The sequence below is a fragment of the Delphinapterus leucas genome, chromosome X (assembly GCF_059928025.1).
Source record: "Delphinapterus leucas isolate spDelLeu-1000000601 "Yukka" chromosome X, BTC_Dleu_Yukka2, whole genome shotgun sequence".
Taxonomy (NCBI): domain Eukaryota; kingdom Metazoa; phylum Chordata; class Mammalia; order Artiodactyla; family Monodontidae; genus Delphinapterus; species Delphinapterus leucas.
The window spans coordinates 118,464,704-118,481,061 of record NC_143150.1 but is presented as its reverse complement, the minus strand read 5'-3'; the positions used below and the strand labels follow the sequence as shown (position 1 = coordinate 118,481,061).

The window sequence follows — 16,358 nt, the reverse complement described above, 5'->3', positions numbered from 1 at the left end:
ATAGAGACTTCACTTTATTTATCTGATTGCACCAGGTCTTAGTTGCGGCAAGCGGGCTCCTTAGTTGCGGCACACGGGCTCCGTAGTTGTGGCATGAGAACTCTTAGTTGCAGCATGCATGTGGGATCTAGTTCCCTGACCCGGGATCGAACCCAGGCCACCTGCATTGGCAGCACGGAGTCGTATCCACTGCGCCACCAGGGAAGTCCCGACACCACTTTTAAAGGGCGCACACAAAACCTCATGTGCACCAGGACCCAGGGCAAAAGCAGTAACTTCACAGGAGCCAGGGCCAGAACTACCTGCTGGTCTTGAAGAGTCTCCCAAAGAGGTGGGGGGCAGCTGTGGCTCACCCTGGGGACATAGACACTGGCAGCAGCCATATTTGGGAGCTTCTTCTACCCCATGGAAGCCAGTGCTGGTGGGTGCCATTAGCTCATTAGCACCAAGACCTGGCCCCACCCAACTGCCTGTAGGTACCAGTGCTGGGACAGCTCAAGCCAAATAACTAACTGGGTGGGGACACAGCCCCACCCATCAGCAGACAGGCTGCCTAAAGACTTCCTGAGCTCACAGCCACCTCTAGACATGGCCCTGCCCACCAGAGGGCCAAGACCCAGCTCCGCCCACCAGCTGGCAGGCACTGGCCTTCCCCTCCAGGAAGCCTGCACTAGCCACTAGACCAGCCTCACCCACCAGGGGGCAGATACCAGATGCCAGAAACCCACAATCCCACAGCCTGCAGACCCAGCCAGCCAAAAGCAGGCCAGACCCAACCCTGGGACAAGCTGGGCCCCGGCCCTGCCCACTAGCAGGCCAACACAAGTTTTGGGACACCCCAAACCTCATACCCAATTGTGTCAGGAACTGGCCCCTCCTACCCATCAGTGATCTGACAGCACTCTGGGATCCCTGGACCCTGCAGCCAGTCTCCAGGACCAGGCTCTGCCTACCAGTAGTCCAGCACTAACCCCAGGACCTGGCTTCACCCACCACTGGCGGGGGAGAATAGCCCCTGAGTCTTCTGGACCCTGATTCCTCCCACCAGTGAGCCAGCACTAGCCCCAGGGCCCCCTGGGGTTCTGCAGTCAGCCACCTCATGACCAGGCCCACCAACCAGCAGCATCCACACAAGGCAGGGCCTGGCAACCAATCACACTAGAGGCCGACCAAGCCTACCAGACCACCCAGACAGTCAGCCCAACACAACAGAAGGACCCACGCAGCCCTCTTAGGGGGAATCCCTAGAGCATGTAGCTTGGGTGACGAGAGGGGAGTGTGCTGCAGGGATGCATAGGACTTGTCCTACAGAAGGCCACTTCTCCAAGGTTGAGAAACATAACTAACCTACTACATACCTAAAAATACCAACAGCAACTTAAACAAAATGAGGTGGCAGAGGAACATGTTCCAGATGAAGGAACAAGAAAAAACCCCAGAAAGAACTAAGGGAAGTGGAGATAGGCATTCTACCTGAGAAAGAATTCAGAGTAATGATTGTAAAGATGATTAAAGAACTCGGGATAAGAATGGATGCATAAAACAAGTTAGAACTTTTCAACAAAGAGTTAGAAAATATAAAGAACAACAAAACAGAGATGAAGAATAACTGAAATGAAAAATACACCAGAAGGAATCAATAGTAGACTAAATGATATTGAGGAACAGATCAGTGAGCTGGAAGACAGAGTAGTGGAAATCACTGCCACTGAACAGAAAAAAAGAAAAAAGAATAAAAAGAAATGAGGACAGTTTTAGAGACCTCTGGGACAACATCAAGCATACTAAAATTCACATTAAGTTCCAGCAGGAGAAGAGAGAGGAAAAGAGCCTGAGAACATATTTGAAAACCTAGTAGCTGAAAAATTCCCTAACCTGGGAAAGGAAACAGTCACCTAAGTCTAGGAAGCGCAGAGTCCCATACAGTATAACCCAAAGAGGAACACACCAAGACACATTGTAATTAAAATGACAAAAATTAAAGATAAAGAGAGAATATTAAAAGCAGCAAGGGAAAAACAACAAGTAACATACGAGGGAACTCCCAAAAGGCTATCAGCTGATTTTTAAGCAGAAACTCTGCAGGCCAGGAGGGAATGGCACAATATACTCAAAGTGATGAAACAGAAAAACCTACAACCAAGCATACTCTACCCAGCAAGGCTCTCCTTCAGATTTGATGGAGATCAAATGCTTTACAGACAAGCTAAAAAGAGTTCAGCACCACCAAACCAGCTTTACAACAAATGTTAAAGGAACTTCTCTAGGTGAAAAAAGAAAAGGCCACAATTAGAAACAAGAAAATTACAAAATGAAACAGCTCACCAGTAAAGGCAAACATACAGTAAAGGTAGGCAATCATCCACACACAAAGCTAGCAGGGAGGTTAAAGACAAAAGTAATAAAATCATCTATATCCACAATAAGCAGTTAAGGGATACACAAGATAATTACATATAAAATATGATATCAAAAATAGTAATCGTGGGAATTCCCTGGTGGTCTAGTGGTTAGGACTCTGCACTTCTAATGCAGGGGGCACAGGTTCGATCCCTGGTTGGGGAGCTAAGATTCCACAAGCCTTGTGGCCAAAAGAAAAAAAAAAAAGTAATCATGAGGGGAGGAGAATACAAATGCAGGGTCTTTAAAATTTATTTGAAATTAAGAGATAAGCAACTTAAAACAATCACACACACACACACACACACACACATACATAGACTGCTATACAAAAACCTCATGGTATCTGCAAACCAAAAATCTGTAATAGATATACACAAAAAAAGAAAAAGGAATCCAAACATAATGCTAAAGACAGCCATCAAATCACAAGAGAAGAGAGCAAAAGAAGAAGAAAAGAAGACCTATAAAAACAAATCCAAAGCAACAAAATGGCAATAAGAACATATATATCAATAATTACCTTAAATATAAATGGACTAAATTATCCAACCAAAAGACACAGAGTGGCTGAATGGATACAAAAACAAGACCCGTATATATGCTGCAACAAGAGCATCACTTCAGATCTAGAGACACACACAGACTAAAAGTTAGAGAATGTAAAAAGGTATTCCATGCAAGTGGAAATCAAAAGAAAGTCAGCGTAGCAATAAGTATATCACACAAAATAGACTTTAAAATAAAGGCCGTTACAAAAAAGGACACTACATAATGATCAAGGGATCAATCCAAGAAGATCTAACAATTGTAAATATATATGCACCCAACATAGGAGCACCTAAATATATAAAGCAAATATTTACAAACATAAAAGGAGAAATCGACAGTAACACAGTGACAGTAGAGGACACTAACACCCCACTCACATCAATGGACAGATCAGCCAGACAGAAAATCAGTAAGGAAACTGGCCTTAAATGACATGTTAGACCAGACGAACTTAATTGATATACAGAGCATTCCGTCCAAAAGCAGCAGAATACACTCTTTTCAGGTGCACACAGAACATGCTCCAGAATAGATCACACGCTAGGCCACAAAACAAGCCTTAGTAAATTTAAGAAAATTGAAATCATGTCAGGCATCTTTTCTGACCAAAATGCTATGAGACTAGAAATCAACTACAAGAAAAAAACTGCAGAAAACACAAACACATGGAGGCTAAACAATATGCTACTAAACAACCAATGGCTAACTGAAGAAATCAAAGAGGAAATAAATACGTAGAGACGAATGACAATGAAAACACAACGATCCAAAACCAAAGGGACACAGCAAAAGCAGTTCTAAGAAGGAAGTTTATAGCAATACAATCTTACCTCAGGAAACAAGTAAAATCTCAAATAAACAAGCTAACCTTACACTTAAAGCAACTAGAGAAAGAAGAACAAACAAAACCCAAAGTTAGTAGCAGGAAAGAAATCATAAACATCAGAGCAGAAATAAATGAAACAGAGACTAAAAAATAATAGAAAAGATCAATGAAAGTGAAAGCTGGCTCTCTGAAAAGACAAACAAAATTGACAAACCTTTAGCCAGACTCATCAAGAAAAAATGGGAGAGGGCCCATATCAATAAAATCAAAATTAAAAAGGAGAAGTTACAATCAACACCACAGAAATGCAAAGGATCATAAGAGACTACTATGAACAGCTATATGCCAATAAAATGGACAACCTAGAAGAAATGGACAAACTCTTAGAAAGGTACACTATCCCAAGACTGAACCAGGAAGGAATAGAAAATATGAACAGACCAATTACCAGTAATGAAATTGAATCAGTAATTTAAAAACTCCCAAAAAACAAAAGTCTAGGACCAGATGGCTTCCCACGTGAACTCTACCAAACATTTAGAGAAGAGTTAAGACCCATGCTTCTCAAACTATTCCAAAAAACTGCAAGGGAAGGAGCACTTCCCAACTCATTCTATGAGGCCAGCATCACCCTGATACCAAAACCAGACAAAGATATCACGAAAAAAGAAAATTACAGGCCAATATCACTGATGAACATAGATGCAAAAATCCTCAATAAAATGTTAGCAAACCAAATCCAACACTACATTACAAAGATCATACACCATGATCAAGTGGGATTTATCCGAGGGATGCAAGGATTTTTCAATATCTCCAAATCAATCATTGTAACACACTACATTAACAAATTGAAGAATAAAAACCATATGATCATCCCAATAGATGCAGAAAAATCTTCTGATAAAGTTCAACATCCGTTTATGATAAAAAAAAAAAAACTTCTCCAGAAAGTGGGCATAGAGGGAATATAACTCAACATAATAAAGGCCATACATGACAAACCCACAGCTAACATCGTACTCAGTGGTGAAAAGCTGAAAGCATTTCCTCTAAGATAAGGAACAAGACAAGGACGTTCACTCTTGCCACTTTTATTCAACATAGTTTTGGAAATACTAGCCATAGCAATCAGACAAGAAGAAGGAATTCAAATTGGAAATGAAGAAGTAAAACTGTCACTGTTTGCAGATGACGTGATACTATACATAGAAAATCCTAAAGATGCCACCAGAGAAGTACTGGAGCTCATCGATGAATTCGGTACAAAATTGAAGTACAGAAATCTGCTGCATTTCTATACACTAATAACGAACTATCAGAAAGAGAAATAAAGGAAACAATCCCACTTACCACTGCATCAAAAGGAATAAAATAACTAGGAGTAAACCTACCTAAGGAGGCAGAAGACCTGTACTTGGAAAACTGTAAGGCACTGATGAAAGAAATTGAAGACAACACAAACAGATGGAAAGATATAACATGTTTAGATTGGAAAAAGTGATATTGTTAAAAGGACCATACTACTGAAGGCAATCTACAGATTCACTGCAATCCCTATCAAAATACCAGTGGCATTTTTCAAAAAACTAGAAAAAATAATTTTAAAATATATATGGAAACACAAAAGACCCTGGATAGTCAAAATAATCTTGAGAAAGAAGAACAGAGCTGGAGGAACCATGCTCCCAGACTTCAGACTATACTACAAGGCTGCAGTCATCAAAACAATGTGGTACTGGCACAAAAACAGACACATAGATCAAAGAAACAGAACAGAGAGCCCAGAAATAAACCCACACACTTATGATCAGTTAATCTATGACAAAGGAGGCAAAAATATACAATGGAGAAAAGACAGTCTCTTCAGTAAGTGGTGCTGAGAAACCTGGACAGCTACATGTAAAAGAATGAAATTAGGGGGCTTCCCTGGTGGCGCAGTGGTTGACAGTCCACCTGCCGATGCAGGGGACACGGGTTCGTGCCCCGGTCCGGGAAGATCCCACATGCCGCGGAGCAGCTAGGCCCGTGAGCCATGGCCGCTGAGCCTGCACTTGCAGAGCCTGCGCTCCGCAACGGGAGAGGCCACAACAGTGAGAGGCCCACGTACCGCAAAAAAAAAAAAAAAAAAAAAAAATGAAATTAGAACATTCTCTAACATCATATACAAAAATAAACTCAAAATGGATTCAAGATCTAAATGTAAGACCAGATACTATAAAACTCCTAGAGGAAAACACAGGCAGAACAGTCTTTGACATAAATCACAGCAATATATTTTTTGATCCATCTCCTAAAGCAAAGGAAACAAAAGCAAAAATAAACAAATGGGACCTAATTAAACTTAAAAGCTTTTGCACAGCAAAGGAAACCATCAACAAAATGAAAAGATAACCTACTGAATGGGAAATGATTACTTGCAAATGATAATGACCAATAAGGGGTTAATATCTAACAACTATAAACAGCTCATACAACTCAACATCAAAAAAGCAAACAACCTGATTACCAAATGGGCGGAAAACCTGAATAGACATTTTTCCAAGAGGAAATGCAGAAGGCCAACAGGCACATGAAAAGATGCTCAACATCACTAATTATTAGAGAAATGGAAGTCAAAACTACAATGAGGTATCACCTCACACCAATAAGAATGCTATCATGAAAAAGTCTACAAATAATAAATGCAGGAGAGGGTGTGGAGAAAAGGAAACCCTCATACACTGTTGGTGAGGATGTAAATTGGTGCAGCCTCTGTGGAAAAGCAGTATGGAGATTTCTCTAAAAACTAAAAGTAGAACTACCATATGACCCAGCAATTCCACTCCTGGGTATATATCCAAAAAATCCATAAACACTAATTCAGAAAGATACACACACCCCAGTATTCATAGCAGCATTATTTATAACTGCCAAGATATGGAAGCAACCTAAGTGTCATCAACAGAAGAATGGATAAAGAAGATGTGGTGTACATATATATGTATAATGGAATACTACTAGGCATAAAAAAATGAAATTTTGCTATTTGCAGCAACGTGGATGGACTTGGAAGGCTAAGTGAAATAAGGCAGACAGAGAAGGACAAATACTGTATGATATCACTTATATGTGGAATGTAAAAAATATTAATACAACAAGCTAGTGAATAAAACAAAAAAAGAAGCAGACTCCGAGACAGAGATCAAACTAGTGGTTACCATGGGGAAAGGGGAGGGGGGAGGGGTAATACAGAGGTGGGTGGGAAAAAAAGGTTATTATGGGATTATATGAAATCAGGTGTATGAAACTTTTGAAAACTGTAAACCTCTATAGTATTTTAAGACTCATTCAATTAAAAAAATAGTCTATTAAATTTTTAAAAATAGCCAGAAAATCACTGAAAAAGGAAACCCATAAGGGGGGATTAGCCCTAACAGATATTAAAGTATTTTTAAAGCCTTTATAATTACAACCGTGTGGTACTGGCACAAATACACCAGCAGGATAGAATACAAAGGCCAGAAATGGACCCAAGTATATATGAAAACATCTGGTAACTGTGGTATCTCTAAACACTGAGTCAAAAAGATGGAGGGGTGTTTTTCTGTTTTGTTTTGTTTATTGTTTGCGGTACGTGGGCCTTTCACTGTTGTGGCTTTTTTTTTTTTTTTTTAATGATGCTGGAACAACTGGGTAGCCACTTGTTGAAGAAAAACATTTTATCAAGAGTTTCTCAACCTCGACACTATTGACATTTTGAGTCGGATCATTCTTTGCTGTGGGAGGCTGTCCTGTGCACTGCAGGATGTTTAGCAGCATCCTTGGCCTCTACCCACTAGATGTCAGGAGCATTCTTCCCCCTAGTTTTGACAACCCAAAATGTCTCCTGACACTGCTACATGTCCCCTGGGGGGACAAAATCGCCCCCAGTTGAGAACCATTTAATTAGAGCCATACTTCACACCATACACAAGATTAAACTCCAAAGGGATCAGAGACCTAAACATTAAAAAATGCAACCATACAAGTACTGAAAGAAAATAGGGGTGAATTATTCTTTGACCTCAGTCTAGGAAATGGCTCTCTAACTCTGACTCAAAATAGAGGCAATAAAAGAGAATATTGATAAATTTGAACATTCAATGCTTTTGCATGCTCAAACACCATTAACAAAGTCAAATGACAACTAAAAACTGAGAGAAAATATGCGCAACATATACCACACAAAGACTGAATCAGGAAGAAACAGAAAATATGAACAGACCAATCACAAGCACTGAAATTGAAACTGTGATTAAAAATCTTCCAACAGGGCTTCCCCGGTGGCACAATGGTTGAGAGTCCGCCTGCCGATGCAGGGGACACGGGTTCGTGCCCCGGTCTGGGAAGATCCCACATGCCGCGGAGCGGCTGGGCCCGGGAGCCATGGCCACTGAGCCTGCGCGTCCGGGGCCTGTGCTCCGTAATGGGAGAGGCCACAACAGTGAGAGGTCCGCATACCAAATAAAAAAAAAAATCTTCCAACAAACAAAAGCCCAGGACCAGATGGCTTCACAGGTGAATTCTATCAAACATTTAGAGAAGAGCTAACACCTATCCTTCTCAAACTCTTCCAAAATATAGCAGAGGAAGGAACACGCCCAAACTCATTCTACGAGGCCACCATCATCCTGATACCAAAACCAGACAAAGATGTCACAAAGAAAGAAAACTACAGGCCAATATCACTGATGAACATAGATGCAAAAATCCTCAACAAAATACTAGCAAACAGAATCCAACAGCACATTAAAAGGATCATACACCACGGTCAAGTGGGGTTTATTCCAGGAATGCAAGGATTCTTCAGTATACGCAAATCAATCAACGTGATACACCATATTAACAAACTGAAGGAGAAACACCATATGATCATCTCAATAGATGCAGAGAAAGCTTTCGACAAAATTCAACACCCACTTATGATAAAAACCCTGCAGAAAGTAGGCATAGAGGGAACTTTCCTCAACATAATAAAGGCCATATATGACAAACCCACAGCCAACATCGTCCTCAATGGTGAAAAACTGAAAGCATTTCCACTAAGATCAGGAACAAGACAAGGTTGCCCACTCTCACCACTCTTATTCAACACAGTTTTGGAAGTTTCAGCCACAGCAATCAGAGAAGAAAAAGAAATAAAAGGAATCCAAATCGGAAAAGAGGAAGCAAAGCTGTCACTGTTTGCAGATGACATGATACTATACATAGAGAATCCTAAAGATGCTACCAGAAAACTACTAGAGCTAATCAATGAATTTGGTAAAGTTGCAGGATACAAAATTAATGCACAGAAATCTCTGGCATTCCTATACACTAATGATGAAAAATCTGAAAGTGAAATTAAGAAAACACTCCCATTTACCATTGCAACAAAAAGAATAAAATATATAGGAATAAACCTACCTAAGGAGACAAAAGACCTGTATGCAGAAAATTATAAGATGCTGATGAAAGAAATTAAAGATGATACAAATAGATGGAGAGATATACCATGCTCTTGGACTGGAAGAATCAACATTGTGAAAATGACTCTACTACACAAAGCAAACTACAGATTCAATGCAATCCCTATCAAACTACCACTGGCATTTTTCACAGAACTAGGACAAAAAATTTCACAATTTGTATGGAAACACAAAAGACCCCGAATAGCCAAAGCAATCTTGAGAACGAAAAATGGAGCTGGAGGAATCAGGCTCCCTGACTTCAGACTATACTACAAAGCTACAGTAATCAAGACAGTATGGTACTGGCACAAAAACAGAAATATAGATCAGGGCTTCCCTGGTGGCGCAGTGGTTGAGAGTCCGCCTGCCGATGCAGGGGACACGGGTTTGTGCCCCGGTCCGGGAAGATCCCACGTGCTGCAGAGCGGCTAGGCCCGTGAGCCATGGCCGCTGAGCCTGCGCATCCGGAGCCTGTGCTCCACAACGGGAGAGCCCACAACAGTGAGAGGCCCACATACCACACACAAAAAAAAGAAATATAGATCAATGGAACAGGATAGAAAGCCCAGAGATAAACCCACGCACATATGGTCACCTTATCTTTGATAAAGGAGGCAAGAATATACAGTGGAGAAAAGACAGCCTCTTCAGTAAGTGGTGCTGGGAAAACTGGACAGGTACATGTAAAAGTATGAGATTAGAACACTCCCTAACACCATACACAATAATAAACTCAAAATGGATTAAAGACCTAAATGCAAGGCCAGACACTATCAAACTCTTAAAGGAAAACACAGGCAGAACACCCTATGACATAAATCACAGCAAGATCCTTTTTGACCCACCTCCTAGAGAAATGGAAATAAAAATAAACAAATGGGACCTAATGAAACTTCAAAGCTTTTGCACAGCAAAGGAAACCATAAACAAGACCAAAAGACAACCCTCAGAATGGGAGGAAGTATTTGCAAATGAAGCAACTGACAAAGGGTTAATCTCCAAAATTTAGTAGCAGCTCATGCAGCTCAATAACAAAAAAACAAACAACCCAATCCAAAAATGGGCAGAAGACCTAAATAGACATTTCTCCAAAGAAGATATACAGATTGCCAACAAACACATGAAAGAATGCTCAACATCATTAATCATTAGAGAAATGCAAATCAAAACTGCAATGAGATATCATCTCACACCGGTCAGAATGGCCATCATCAAAAAATCTAGAAACAATAAACGCTGGAGAGGGTGTGGAGAAAAGGGAACACTCTTGCACTGCTGGTGGGAATGTAAATTGATACAGCCACTATGGAGAACAGTATGGAGGTTCCTTACAAAACTAAAAATAGAACTACCATACGACCCAGCAATCCCACTACTGGGCATATACCCTGAGAAAACCATAATTCAAAAAGAGTCATGTACCAAAATGTTCATTGCACCTCTATTTACAATAGCCAGGACATGGAAGCAACCTAAGTGTCCATCATCGGATGAATGGATAAAGAAGATGTGGCACATATATACAATGGAATACTACTCAGCCATAAAAAGAAACAAAATTGAGTTATTTGTAGTGAGGTAGATGGACCTAGAGTCTGTCATATAGAGTGAAGTAAGTCAGAAACAGAAAAACAAATACTGTATGCTAACACATATATATGGAATCTAAGAAAAAGTCATGAAGAACCTCAGGGTAAGACGGGAATGGAGACGCAGACCTACTAGAGAATGGACTTGAGGATGTGGGGAGGGGGAAGGGTAGGCTGTGACAAAGTGAGAGCGTGGCATGGACATATATACACCACCAAACGTAGAACAGACAGCTAGTGGGAAGCAGCCGCATAGCACAGGGAGATCAGCTCGGTGCTTTGTGACCACCTAGAGGGGTGGGATAGGGAGGGTGGGAGGGAGGGAGACGCAAGAGGGAAGAGATATGGGAACATGTGTATATGTATAACTGATTCACTTTGTTATAAAGCAGAAACTAACACACCATTGTAAAGCAATTATACTCCAATAAAGATGTTAAAAAAATAATAAGAAAAACATATACCACAGAAATAAAAGGACTAATATCCCTAATAGATAAATACCTCTTAGAATTCAGGGACAAAGGAAGGAGCAAAAACCTGGTAGAAAAATGGGGACGGGGGGAGAAGCCTGAACAGACAATCCAGAAAAAACATTAAAATGTTTCTTAAACTTAGGGAAAATTGTTCAAACTCACTCGTAATTAGAGAAATGCAAACAATACAGATACCATTTATCACCTATTAGATTAGGAAAAATTAAACAATATGACAACATTCTATTGGTGAAACTGCGGGAAAAACAGGTACTCACATACAATGCTGGTGGAAATTCAAACTTTTTGGACAACCTACCTGGAAGGGAATTTGGCAGTATCTAACAAAACTACATATGCACTCACTTTTTGCCCTAGCAATCCCACCAAACCTTCACCTCCAATAATACAAAAAGGTTATTCATTGCAGTATTGTTTATGAGATATTGAAAACAACCAAGGTGCCTATACACAGATGGAAGTATTTATCCATTAGTGATTTTAACCCTTTTTCTGTGGTTATGTACATGCAGTGATGGAATAAACTATAGGACATCCACATAATGTAGTACTATGCAGCTGTTAAAAAAATGAGGAAGATTTTTATGAGCTAATAAGGAGTGATTTCCAGGACGTACTCTTAAGTGACAAAGGTAAAGCCCAAAAGAGTGTCTATAGTATGCTACCCTTCATGTTACGAAGAAGGGTATATATGAAAATATGCAGGTATCCACTTATTTGTGTAAAAGAAATAGTCAATTCTGCTATAGCACAACATAGCCATCCTTATAAATCTCTACATTATGCAGAACTGCACAATAAAAACCAAAGGGTTTATAGAGAAAACAGAGCACAACACTCAAAAAGCTTCTGTGACACACACACACACACACACACACACACACACACAGATAGGAACCTAATAAATAAACAGTAGCACAATTTTACACATGTGAAATGGTTAAGAAATACATAATACATGTGTCACTTTCCCTAAAAAAGGCCCTGAAGTTTGCTTGTGGAGTGGGCATCAGGAGGGGGGGTAGATGCAGGGGTACCTGAAATCAGAAGGCAGGCTGTAATAGCAGATGTGGACAGGGGTGGCTGCTAAGACACGGGGTGAATCGAGGGGGCACAGAGGTGTTTGAGGTGTGTGTATTTTGTGTGCTTTTACACAGCTCAGGTCAGCTGGGTGCAGTTTCTGCATTCACCTCGAGTTTCTCATATGTGAAATTGTGCCTTGACACACGCAAAATTCACACTAAGCTCAACTTGTGCTCTAAGATATCAATCACGTTGGAACAAATTCACTGTTTCAAAACAAGAGTTACAGCAGAACTGACTGTATAGGAGAGAGAAACCAGAAGCTAATGAGATTGGTTTACCAACAGGGCATAGGTGGGAATGGGGTAGAAAGAATGGGGGATGGGAAGGAGGTAGCAGGGTCAAGGCAGCGTGACACTTCTCTGAGTATATTTTTGGGGAGCTCTAACCCTTAGAACCTAGGGTAATATTTCACATACCCCCCCCGTAAATAAATAATTAACATCAGCCAGAATGTAAGGAGAATCCAAAGTGGAAAACACGCAGTAACAAATAAACCTAACTATATTACAAGTGAATATCCCTAACCACACTGAAGGAGATGGGGAAGAAAATAGCTAACCTAAGTAACTTTGGAAAGAAGTATTCTTATTTTGTTGTTTTGTTTTAACCACAAATATTTATTGATGGATTGATGAATATAATTTTAAACAGAGCAATAAGACACAGCCGTGGATTAAAACAGTGTGCTATACTGCCAAGAGGGCAAAGGCATAAACTTGGGAACTTTAAATGTTCAAGTCAAAGAGCCTCTGAGGTACTGAATCGAAAATTATCAGACAATCTTCCCTTTTACACAATTCCTGTGTTACATCACTTGATCCTAAAGTCAGAATGGTACGTCATACAGAATTTCTCATTCATTTATACTTGAGCCATCTCGCCTGGCCACTCCTCTGTCCCCCATTCTTTTCCCTTCCCTTTGCAGTGGTGTTCTTTGGCCATTCCCTTCCTAAAGAATTGCTTCTTCTTAAGCAAGAAAGCAAGCAAGCACGTAGTGAGTCAGAGAATATCCACCACAGGCAGATACATGCATGAATGGACTTAGGTGTTAGGATGACAACAGCCTAATTCAGTGAGGTCTAAACTAAGCTGACTGGCAAAGAAGCTGCCCTGGCTCCTGGCTTGCTGAAAGGTCTACAATTGTACCTCAGGTTGTGCCACCATTGCCAGACCCCGTGTTTCTAAGCGATTAGCAGTGGAGGTAGGAAGCCAATGTAACCAGGCAGCTAATGTGACAATACAGTCAATGCTTTGAACCCCTACTGGGAGCTGACTATGGCTTCTGACATAACCATTTGCCAAGTGCAAAAACCTTCAGGATACTAAGGACAATCTTGAAATCTCTTGGACAGGATGAGTTAGGCATCTCCATAACTCTAATCTTTCTACTTGGAAACGTGAAGTGAAAAACATCCCAGGGCATGCAACACTGAGGTATAAGCCACGCTACAGAGGTGGTAACACAGGAAGCTTTTAGGGTGCCCAGCCTCCTTGTTCAAAGAGCCATGAGGAAGTCCCCAGGCAAATTGTCAGGGCGGCTCTTCTGGTGGCGACAGTGCCCCAAAGCTGACCAGACCAGCAGGCATATGGCTATTTACTGAAGAACCAACCCTGCACTAACAAGAGTAGCCACAGAGTAGCCACCCTACGTGTGCAGAATCAGAGGCCAGAGGTCGAGTGACCTGGGCAAGCCACCTAGAAGGGATGGCTCGACACATTTTAAGAAGAACATTTCCATCCAGTAGCCCTTTGATGACAGAGCAGAGTACAAGGGACCAACAGATGGTCACATTCTTCTGAAGAGAGATGCTCCTGGGGAGAGAACATCCCAGAGGCTCATTTGTGAGCAAAGGTAAATAAAAAATGCCAGACCACAGAACCATCTTGTCAAGTTAGACATATATTTAAGGGGGCGCCTGGTAGAAGAGAGCGGATTTTGAGGTGTAACAAAGAGCACGCAAACTGAAAGATCTAGTGAATGGGGGGTTGGGGGACAGAGAAACAGGACGCAAAGGACAACTGGGAAAGGCTGAAGGAGCATGCTGAGGCCCAGCGGGAGGGAAAGCAGCATGGCCACAGTCGGCATCCGTGAAAGAGCTTGTTTGGCGGCTTCTTGGCTTGAGTCCCTCTCTCACTTTCTCAGTCTGGATGGATGTGTGGCACTCAGCAGCATAACTGGGGGGATGATATTTATACATGGGGAACTGGTGAATGGGTAGTGAAGAGAAACAGACTGGGTGTGCCATTCTGTAATGCCCTGTGTACTGGGAAAAGCCCGTATCCATCTTGATCTCCTCCAGCTCTTCCCTCCACAGTAACGTGGAAGTCTGAGATCCCATCCCCATGCGGGAGCTTCCCGGGGAGCAGCCGCGGCTAAAGCAACCATGTAGATGAAAGACAAAAGGAACTGTACACAAATATTGTACTTTAGTTAGTAAATTTGTTCTTTACAAGAGAATGAGTTAGAAATTCTGAAACTACTTTTTGTGTATACTAGGATTGAACAAATAAATAAACATGTTATGGATAATGACAGTTTGTCACCATTGGAGAAAGGAGTTCTAAAGAAGGAAAGAAAGACGTCAAGGATGAATACTGTGGTGTTGGATTAGAATCTAAAGTATCAGTATAAATTCATACATATATTCTCACACACACACATACACACATACATGGATATGCAGGTGGGTAGGCACAAAATAAATATGTGCACATGTGCATGTGTGAGTATACAAACGTATTTCCTAGCTCTGTCCCCTGAGAGTGCCTTAGAAGCAATGACACTGGTAACACTGAGCACATCTAGTGCCCAGATCTTGTTTCTAAATACCACTCTCTGATAAGAGAAACCAGGACTCCTTTCCAGGGCTGGCCAGGGAAAATAGAAGATAAGCCTGGAATATCTTGAGAGGCCAGGAAGCAAGAAAGTACTAAAATAAATAATAATAGTGGCATGTCAGAAAGGCACAGGAGCCAACTTGAAGGTGCTCCCGATGGCCAAATCTGGGACAATACAATAATGATAGTAATAGATGATAACACACAGTATAAAAGAACTGTCTATGAGTCTGTACTGTCTATAAGTAATTGGGATAAGTAAATAAATACATGGGGGTGGGGTACCTCTTCCTTACAGAAGAATTCTAACTAATAAATGTAGAAATACTGATGGAAATGTTTTAAAATCACTGTTAGCCAAATATGACAGCAAAACTTTTTACAGACAGTAATCATCACAGGATGCTAAAATAGTTGGGTGAAATTATGTTGAGAAACAGGATATTTGCATACTTTCAAAATTTCGCCCCACAAGATACTTGTTGATTACAAACAGAAAATAGTAACTTCAGCTGCAAAAGCGTGGCAGACACGATCTTAACCAAGTGATCAAAGTTAACATCCGCAGTAAAAGGGCACGCCTATACATGAGCCCCCTGACATCATGCACTGAGGTAACACTTCTGTGGGATTCTTGCTAAAAATGAGTAACCTCAATCTAATCATAAGACAACATCAGACAACTCCAACTTGAAGGACATTCTAGAAAATAATTGGCTAGTACTCTTCAAAAGTGTCAAGGTCACGTAAGGCAAAGACTGAGGGACTATCACAAAACTGAAGGACACTAAGGAGATTTGACAACTAAATGCAGTGTGAGACCCTGGACTGGATCCTGGACCAGAGAAAGGACATTAGTGGGAAAACCGACAAAATCCAAATAAGGTTAATAGATTAGTTAATAGTATTTATGAATGTTAATTTCCTGGTTTCAATAAATGTACTATGGTTATGTAAGATGTTAACATTAGGAAAACCTAGATAAGGAGTATGTGGAAACTCTACTATTTTTTACAACTTCTCTGTTAAGTATAAAATTATTTCAAAATATAAAGTTAAAAATACATGTAAACTCTTAGCCATGGATATTTCACCATTG

At 40.9% G+C, this 16,358-nt stretch overlaps 1 protein-coding gene, 1 long non-coding RNA gene and 1 other non-coding gene across 5 annotated transcripts in view; 2 read left to right on the top strand and 1 right to left on the bottom strand.

Annotated features, from left to right (window-relative positions):
- The window catches only part of LOC111168917 (uncharacterized), an 85,646-nt gene that overhangs the window by 39,996 nt on the left and 29,292 nt on the right, over positions 1 to 16,358 (bottom strand). The window lies entirely within an intron of this gene.
- The window catches only part of NHS (NHS actin remodeling regulator), a 348,226-nt gene that overhangs the window by 302,989 nt on the left and 28,879 nt on the right, over positions 1 to 16,358 (top strand). The gene's annotated exons all lie outside the window — the stretch shown is intronic.
- On the top strand, positions 2,493 to 2,565 carry TRNAR-UCU (transfer RNA arginine (anticodon UCU)). The gene has a single exon. It is a non-coding gene; the product is annotated as a tRNA-Arg (tRNA).